The following is a 10,174-nucleotide window of genomic DNA, read 5'->3' on the forward strand; positions in this document are numbered from 1 at the left end:
TAAAAAAAAATTTTTTTTTAATATCTACTTATTTTGAAAACGAGAGAGTGAGATGATCCCAAGCAGGCTTCTCACTGTCAGCGCAGAGCCCAACGCAGGGCTCGAACTCACGAACCGGGAGATCATAACCCGAGTCAAGATCAAGAGATTAACCGGCTGAGCCGCCCAGGCGCCCCAGAACTCCCAGTTCTTAGTGTCACTTCTTCACTGCTTCTCCCGGCCCCAGTGAGGTGTGATTGTTGCTTCCGGGCTTCGTTCATTTAACAGATTTCGTGAGTTCCTGCTACGTTTCAGGCACTGTGCTAATGGGGCGGGGGTGGGGTGGGGTGGGGGGGGAGATACGAGAAAGTTCAGTCTAGGTTAATAGACTGTCAAGTAAATAATTATAACACTGAGGTAGGTACCGTGATGAGTCCTCTGTCACGCACCTTTGCCGTAGAGAAACTAATTCGAAAAGCCAAACGATGGCCATGCTCGTTGGGGAGCATGGTGTCTGGGCAGCGGGAAGGGGTTGGATGAATCAAACGTTCTGTGACATCTTGGTCCATTCAGGCTATTCTAACAAGGTACCACAACCTGCGTAGCTTCCAAACCACAGAAGTGTATTTCTCACAGTTTTGAAGGCTGGGAAGCCCAAGAGGAAGGCATCAATGTGGTGGAATTCCGGTGACAGCCTGCTTCTTGGTTCACAGCTGTCAGCCCTCTCTGTGCCCTCACGTGGTGGAAGGGCTGAGGAAACTCTGTGGGGTCTCTTATACAAGGGCACGAATCTCATTCGGGAAGGTGCCACACTCATGACCTAAGCACCTTCCAAAAGCTCTACTTCCCAACACCGTCATCTTGGGGCGCCCGTGTGGCTCAGTCAGTTAAGCATCCGACTTCTGCTTCGGTCGTGATCTTGCCGTTCGTGAGTTCGAGCCCTGCGCCGGGCTCTGTGCTGACAGTTCAGAGCCTGGAGCGGGCCTCAGATTCTGTGTCTCCCTCTGTCTCTTCCCCTCCCCTGCTCACGCTTGGTCTCTCTCTGTCTCTCAAAAATGAATAAAGATTTAAAGAAAAAAACCCCTAATGCCATGGTCTTTAGGGATTAAGATTTCAACATATGAGTTGGGGAGGGGAGGGGCCGAGATTTGGACCATAGCACCTGATAACTAGATGTTGCAGCTGCACCAAGGGCTGTGCCTGCCACAGACAAGAGAGCCCCTTTTCTGAACAGCGTGGGGCCAGTCACTCCCAACACCGTCTTCATCTAGTCCCCTCTTTGTATTTCCTACCGACCACCTCCCTTCTACAGAGACATTCTCCTTAGCTGTCCTAAAACAGTCGCCTGGGTTCTAGCCAAAGTCTGCCACCTTCCCCTAGTTCTGTATCAAACAGGAGAGGAGGAAAAGTGTACCCCTGTTTCTAGCCTATATAAGCTTCTTTCTCTTAGAGCCATTTGTGTCCTTGGGAGGGGGGCCTTAGTTTCTCTAGCCGAGCGGAGCGCTTCATACAGCACGGACCATCCTGTTGGGCGGGGTGAATGGTCACGTTCCTCCTCTTCGGACCCCACTATTTGTGGCAATCGGTCATTCTCCACAGCCCCGTATCAAAGAATCTTCTGTACTTAAGAAGAGTGCAGACCAACCATTCCTTGTGCATGAATCTCCTCCCTGACACGCACCAAGCACTTGTCCGGCCCGTGTTCTGGGACTTCCAGTGCAGAGAACGCCTGAGCCCCTGCAACAGCCCAGTTACCCCTTGACTCTCGCAGTCTGTGTTCCCGGAGCCTTCCCCAGCCCTGTGCTCCAGAGAACACGGTACAACCCCATTCCTTCGTCTCCAGGTCAGCCCTTCCGACAGCTGCTGAAGACTGCTCCCCAGCCCCCTGAGGGGCTCTCTCCCGCGCTGAACACATCCTCCTTTCCTTCACCTTCCTCGCACGATGGGGTTTCAAGGATCCTCACCGTCTTGCCCATTGCCCTTGCTCTAAATAGGATGGGCAGTTACTGTCATGGCCAGATGGGCTTTCTCTTTGGCCCAAAGAGAAAAATCCATCATAAGCTTCATGCAAGCCAAAAAGCAAAAACAAAAACAAAAAACAAGCCCCATTACACCTAAGGTTTGAAAACAGGCTGCTGGCTGCCTCACTGCTCCAGATACCCCGCCTCCCACTGCACCCACGGCACCCCCCAGCGTAACTAGGAAGGCAGAAGGCATGCACTAAAAATGTTCTTTTTTAAAAGATGTAAGCGCTACTGCTAGAGATCTGTATTTTCAGAAGTTTTCCGTGAGCTCACTGAAATGAAGGCGTGGGCCACCTCCACCATTCGTCCCCCCGCAGGGACAGTCTCAGCTTCCCAGCCTAGCAAAGCCGGCACTGCTCTGAGCCAGCTCTCGACAGAGTAATGAGGAGGTGAGGGCTGTGGCCCCCACCGTCCTCCCCGTCCCCTGTCTCCCATCGTCCTGAGTGCCCCCTTGCCTCCAAACCATGCCGTCTCCACAGGTCACTTCTGCACTTCTCTGAAATTCTCACTGGCCAAGGACCTCCAAGAGGGTAGGAACTATGTCTGTCTTTCCACCCTCTACCTCTGCTATCCCCCTTCGAAAATTTCTCCTCCGAAAACATACCGAGTCACTTGTATTCTCTTACAGATGAGTGTCAGTACCTTATCTTCCCAGGGATATTTGTCTTCTTTCTCTCTTTTTTTTTTTTTTTTTAATTTTTATTTATTTTGAGAGAGAGCATGAGCAGGGGAGGGGCAGAGAGAGAAGGAGAGAGAGAGAGAGAGAGAGAGAGAGAGAGAGAGAATCCCAAGCAGGCTCTGCACTGTCAGCATGGAGCCAGATGTGAGGCTCGAACTCATGAACTGTGAGATCATGACCTGAGCCAAAACCAAGAGTTGGAGGCTTAGCCAGCTGAGCCACCCAGGCGCCCCAAGTCTTATTTCTAATTATGGTCTCCAGTTAAGGAGACTCCAAGCATCAGCTAAGTGAGCGTGGTTGGTGGAATGTGCAGCGGGAAGAACCTTCCTTCTTGGGCTCACACATAACATCTGTAAACTGAGGCAAGTGTTTGATTTCTAGCTTCGACATCGATGAGCCGCTGACTTGTCTGGTGTTAGTAAAACCTCCTTGTATTAGTCATGCTTCTCCCGCAAAACACAACCTATAGGATGCCCGTAGAGAGAACGATTTGTTACAAAGAACAGGCTCCCACGGCCATGGAGATTGACATGTCCCAAACTGTGCAGGTGGAGTTGGTGAGCTGCAGGCCCGAGAGAGCCAGTAGGTGGTTCCAGTCCAAGTCTGAAGGCCACCAGGACAACTGTGGTGTAGCTCCGGTCTTAAGACCAGCAGGCTCAAGGCCCAGAAAAAGCCAAAGTTTTAGTTTGAGTCCAAAGGCAGGGAAATGTTGATGTCCCAATTCGAAGGCAGGCAGGAAGGAGGAAGGTTTTGCTCAGAGGCAAGTCAGCTTTTTTGTTCTGTTCAGGCCTTCAACTGATTGGACAGGGCCCACCCACATTGGCTTCACTCAGTCTTCAGATGTAAATGCTAATCTTATCCAAAAACACCCTTACAAACACCCGCAGAATGTTTGACCAAACATCTGGACACCCCAGCCCCCTATCAAATTGACACATAAAATTAATCATGGATATAGATGATTTGAGCAAGCCAAAAGACCTAGCCCTGGTGGTGAACAAGAGACATCAGATGGGAAAGTTCTTTGACCTCTTGGACATGGAGGCAAGGCCATCCTTGGTATTTCACTCCACCTTTTCCCTGGCCCCCATCCACCAACCCCACAACTTCTTTCCACTACCACTTTACACTTTATATATTTTTAACACAAAGGGATTTTTCTTTATACATATATATGTATATATATTCTTTACATATATATTTATATATATGTAAATATAAATATATAATTATTTAGTTTGAGAAAGAGAGTGAGCAGAGGAGGGGCAGAGAGAGAGGGAGAAAGAGAGAATCCCAGGCAGACTCCCCACTGTCAGCACAAAGCCAGACACGGGGCTTGATCTCAAGAACCATGAGATCATAACCTGAGCTGAAATCAAGAGTCAGCCTGAGCCTCCCAGGCGCCCCTATTTTATTTTATTTTTTAAGTAAACTCTAGAAACTCAAGCATGGGGTTTGAACTCATGACCCAAGATCAAGAGTCACACGCTCTACTGACTGAGCCAGCCAGGTGTCCCTCCCTCTTTTTTTAAAGTTTATTCATTTTGAGAGAGAGAGAGAGCACACACTCTAGGAGGGATAGAGCAGAGAGAGAGAGAGAGACCATCCCAAGCAGGCTCTGCACTGTCCTTGCAGAACCCGACAAGGGGCTCAATCTATGAACCCAACTGTGAGATCATGACCTAAGCCGAAATCAAGAGCCGGATGTCTGACTAAGCCACCCGGACGCCCCACACTAAGACATTTTTTAACGCAGTTTAAGAAAATATGATTCATAAAATTCATAGACACGAATAAGTGAAATGAAATACCTCTTTCCGTAGCATACTGAAACAAAACCCACAAGCTCATTCAAATTAATGTGAAACCGCTCATCATTCACGCAGTGTTACTAAACTAATCTAAAGGTGAAAAGGTACTACGACAAACCACATGATCCACAGAGAGAACACAGCCTCTGTCTTCAGCCCAGCCTCTTGATAACGGGAGCAACATTTAGACGAGGTGGTCTACTTGCTTAACGGTAAGGTGGCTTCCACCTGCCCGTTCGTTTTGTTTGCTCAACACTTCGTTTCATCAAGCAAGCGAATTTAATGAGCTCCTACCACGCGTAGCTACAGATCTAGACTTGGGGCAACAGGACAAGGGATGAGATGTGGCCTTCGCCCCGGGAGAACCTGGTTGGGGAACACGTGGCAGGGCCCTGCTGGGGCTTCCGCTCTCGCTTAGCACCGCGTCTCCTGGGAAGCCTCTCCGGTCCCCGGCACCGGGCCACCGCCCAGACTGGGCTGGGGCCCCACCGTGACTCCCCGCATCCTGCGCCCCTCAACACAGCACTGGCACACGCTCCGTGATTGCCTCTGCGTGTCCCCGAACCCCTCACTGGTCGGGGGCCTCCGAGGGTAGGGACCGCTCCTGTGTCTCACCCGGCCACAGCCCTGGCACGTGCTAGTTGCTTCATAGATGTTTGCGGAGGAATAAGGCCAACAAGCTTTGGTCCAGTGTACCCGAGGGCCATATGGGAGCAGCGTGCGATGGGAAGCCTGAGGAGGAAGTGATTAACTTCGAGGCCCCAGGAAAGGAGATGTCTGTGCTGAGGCTTGGAGAATCAGTACCATCTCAGCAGCAGAGAAGAGGCAGAGGGCTTTCCGTGAAGAGAGGGCCGCAAGTGCAGAGGCACGGAGGCCGGAAGGAGCCAGGCTTGGCCGACCAGCAGGAGGAAGCGCATTGCGGCTTGAGGAGGCTTGAGAGGCTGGGGGGACGGGGCTGGGGTGGCCACGGAGGGGATACAGAGGTGGACAGAGCCACCCGTGAAGGAGCCTGCTTGCCGCGGGCGGGTGAGTCCCCTCAGGCTGCTGTCCCTCACGTGTGGGGCCAGCGCACGGGGACAACGCAGGCTGCGGGCGAGCAGGGCCCTCACAGCAGTCGAGAGGGTGGAAAAAGGGAGATAGAGGCACAGTGAATACAGGAGTCCAGGGCGCCTGGTGGCTCAGACAGGTAAGCGTCTGACTCTTGCTTTCGGCTTGGGTCATGATCTCACAGTTTGTGGGATCGAGCCCTGCATTGGGCTCTGTGCTGAGCGTGGAGCCCGCTTGGGATTCTCTCTCTCCCTTCCTCTCTATCCCTCTCCCTCTCCCTCTCATTCTCTCTCTCTCAAAAATAAACATTTTAAAAAAGGAATAGAGGTGCCGGGGTAGCTCAGTCGGTTAAGCGTCCAACGTCAGCTCAGGTCATGATCTCGCGGTTCGTGGGTTCGAGCCCCGTGTTGGGCTCTGTGCTGACAGCTCAGGGGCTGGAGCCTTGCTTTGGATTCTGTGCCCCCCTCTCTCTCTGCCCCTGCCCCGTTCACTCTCTCTCTCTCTCTCTCTCTCTCTCAAAAATAAACATTTTTAAAATTTTTATAAAAATAAATAAATGAAAGAATAATACTCGCTTTTCAGAAAAGCTTCAGAGATAATGCAGAGGCTTCTTGTAGTCTCCTCACCTCCACCTTTTTGCAATTGTTGATAAGTGGAACAGAAATAGCCCTGAATCAGTGCACCCTGGGACAAGTCACATCGTCTCAGTCGGCCTCAGTTTTGTCGCTGGTGAAAGGGGGATCTGTCGGTCCTCACCCCCCATGCTGTCCCCACGTCACTGTAATAAAGTCACTGGGATGAGGCCAGCCTGTGAGGTGGTCTCTGGGTCCGGCCTGCTGCTCCCGAAGCCCGCTTCCTCTCCGGGACCTAAGTCTCCTAGCAGCCGGGGAGTGGCGCAGCACCCGGTGCCCACCCGCCCCCCCCCCCCGACAGCCCCATCTGAGCTGCAGTGATAATGTCTTTCGTCAGCACGGACCCCAGGGCGAACATAGGGTCCAGCATATGGGGAGGTAGACAAATATTATTTGACGAAAAGGTGGAGAGAACGTTACCTGGGGATTATAAGTACTCAACAGTTCATGAGGGAGTGGGAGGCACAGGGCACAGAATGATGGAGAGGAGGTCAAATGTCAGTAAGGGGCAGACTGATGTCAAGTCACCAGGGCACGCTAAGCTGCCTCCCAGTGTGTGCAGAGGTCCAGTGACAGTGTTGGGTGTCAGAAAGCCCCTACCGTGAACAGGCCTCCAGCCAGTGGTGACAAGACAGCCAGGCTGCTGTAATCAAATCGGACCCTGGAAACCAAGGGCTTTTTCCCCAACGGCAAAGAAGTAACCTGAGATCCAGGCTGTGCGCCAGATGTTCCCCACGCTAACCTTCTTGCGCGCCATCCCTCTAGAACTGGCTGTGCAAGGACGGGCACCCCAGGCCAGAAAGAAGACCCGTGAGGGTACAAAGGACGGGGCACCACCCACCCAACCCCACCCCCGCCCTGTTTCTCCAGTTCCTAGGCTCACACCACGAGCTGGGGCCCAGGGCTCCAGCCCTCTCTGGGGGATGGGCAGGGCCCAGCATGATGGGGACAGAGCGAGCTGTGGAATAGTCTGACCCTCTCTCTCCACCACAAAAAAATCTTATTTTTCCCTCCTCTAAACTCTCTGGCTTATGCCATTTCCACTCACATCCTGCCTTATACGTGTGGGCACGTTTGATTCAAAGGTGCTTGTTCAAGGGCGCCTGGGTGGCTCAGTCGGTTGAGCGTCCGACTTCGGTTCAGTTCATGACCTCGCGGTCTGTGAGTTCGAGCCCCGCGTCGGGCTCTGTGCTGACAGCTCAGAGCCCGGAGCCTGCTTCAGATTCTGTGTCTCCCTCTTTCTCTGCCTTTCCCCCGCTCATGCTCTGTCTCTCTCTATTAAAAAATAAACATTAAAAAAAAATGCAAAGGTGCTTGTTCCTCTCCACCTAAATTCAGCAAATGGTCCTTACGGGCATGAGCCAGACTGCCCTTGTCTGAGAGCCGCACTCATGTTAGTTGTGAGATCTTTGAGGCTATTTGCAGTCCCCTCCTCCTTTCCCGAGTCCCCTTTCCTCCTGCTTCTCTCCTCTCCTCTGTCCTTAGCCAGGAGGACTAAGGAACTACCAACACAAGGCCCCAATGCTTGCGAGTTAGTTTAGCTGGTCCCAGATATTGAAAGCTTGTGCTAGAAAATCCCCTGTGAGCCCCAGCTTCCTGTTCCTGTGTATTCTGAGCCTCCTTTTGTGTACTCTGAGTTTGTACACGTGAGAGGGAGGGCTACCAGTCCAGTGGCCCAGGTTCAATGTTCCAGTGACAGACAGGCTGACATCGATGACTGACTGGTGGTTCTTTTTCTTCTTCCCACATCTCACACACGCGCACACTAAAAAGCCCTGGGCCAGGTCTGTTTCCATATGGGAGAAATTAGAGAAGGAAAGTGTGTGTGTGTGTGTGTGTGTGTGTGTGTGTGTGTAGTCTTGAACTTGAATTGGAAGTATTAATATAAACTCACAATATGTTTACATTTTAAAAATGTCCTAGCTTTGTCCACTAGAAAGGCCTAAAAACAACGATGTGCCCAGTAACGGGCACTCTTGGTGCAGATTTTATGGTCTCTAAAAACCCTATCCCACAAAAAGCAATCAGAGACCCTTCCAAGAAGTAGCTCATTCCAAATCTGTGGCAGAAAATATACAAGATGAGCCTGGACATCTAGTCATGCCAGAAAGCAGAAAAGCTTTAAAGGACCAAAATAATAATAATAATGGCATCAAAAGGACTCAAATCAACTTGAGGGACGCTTGGGTGGCTCAGCTGGTTGAGCGTCTGACTCTTGATTTTTGGCTCAGGTCATGATCCCAGGGTCAATGGGATCAAACTGTGTGAGATTCTCCCTCTCTCTCCCCGCCCCCCGCCTCTCTCTCTCCCCGCCTCCTAGGTCCCTCCCCCACTTGCATGCACTCACTCTCTAAGATAAAAAATAAATAAAAAATAAATCAACTTGAAGAGGCTTCCACTGGCCAGTCACAGGAGCAATATGAACACGAATAACAGCTGCGAAGGACTGAAACCCATCAAGTATGTTTAAATCCACGAACTCATAACAACACTAAGGGATAAAAACCTCTCTGGCATCATTAGGGATGTTAGGAAATCAATTCAATATTTTGAAAACTGGTAAATACAAGGAAGGAGTCAAGCATTTTTGAAGAAATATCGTTTTCCAAGGTCTATGCAACAGTGGGTTGTAAGTACGGATAGCAGTGACCACTAATATCAAAAAAGAAAAACAATACCTGCTCCCTTCTGTGGAAGTACACAAATCTACTAGGTATTCTTACAAAAATTTATCTATCTATATCTATAGATATATATATCTCTCTATGTATAAAATCTGATCCAGTCTCGGATTTTAATTACCAATTTACAGAAAATACAGGGGCAATAACATATGAAATGTCACCATGGGAATGATATCAGCAAAATCCAGATCTGTAGGAAAATAACGCAGTTTAACAAATAAATTACAAGGAAAAACATTAATACTGAGAAGGTACCTGTGGAGTACAAGAGATCTGAGAGACGTGTCAATCCATTGCAACATCTGGAACTTAATTAGGTTCCAGTTTGAGCAAAAACCGTAGGAGACAGGGAAATGCGAACACTGGTTAGTTAATTGCACTACTGAATTAGATTTAGGTCTGATCATAATGATGTGGCTGTGTGTTTTTCATCTTAAAGTCCTTACCTTGTAGAAAAACGTTCTGAGATACTCAGGAATGAAGTATAATATCTGAAACTTGCCGTAGGAGAGGGGTGCCTGGGCGGCTCAGTCAGTTAAGTGTCTGACTTCAGCTCAGGTCCTGATCTCATGGTCTGTGGGTTCAAGCCCCACATTGGGCTCTGTGCTTACAGCTCAGAGCCTGGAGCCTGTATCTCCACATTCTGTATCTCCTTCTCTCTGCCTCTCCCCAGCTTGTGCGCTCTCTCTCTCTCTCTCTCTCTCTCTCTCTCTCTCTCTCTCTCTCTCTCTCTCAATAATAAATAAATAAACTTAAAAATTATTAAAAAAAAAAAAAAACCTCTCCCTCAATGGGTGGGGGAGGGAGAGTAGATAAAATTAAAATGGCAAACTGTTAATAATTGTTAAAATTGGGTTTGTTACACCAGGCTCATTTTTCATGTATGTTTGAAATTTTCCATAATAAAAGGTTAAGTAAAATATAGAACATTTAAAAATAAAGTCAATCCTTTTTTAAAAATTTTATTTGAGGGGCGCCTGGGTGGCTCAGTCTGTTAAGCGTCCGACTTCAGCCAGGTCACTATCTCGCGGTCCCTGAGTTCGAGCCCCGCGTCGGGCTCTGGGCTGATGGCTCAGAGCCTGGAGCCTGTTTCCGATTCTGTGTCTCCCTCTCTCTCTGCCCCTCCCCCGTTCATGCTCTGTCTCTCTCTGTCCCAAAAATAAATAAATGATGAAAAAAAAAAATTTATTTGAGTAATCTCTGCACCCAATGTGGGGCTCAAACTCTCAACCCCAAGATCAAGAGTCGCATGCTTTAATGACTGAGCCAGCCGGGCACCTCAAATAAAGCTGGTCCTTGCATATGGTGTTAACCATTC

The sequence above is a fragment of the Felis catus genome, chromosome F1 (assembly GCF_018350175.1).
Source record: "Felis catus isolate Fca126 chromosome F1, F.catus_Fca126_mat1.0, whole genome shotgun sequence".
NCBI lineage: Eukaryota > Metazoa > Chordata > Mammalia > Carnivora > Felidae > Felis > Felis catus.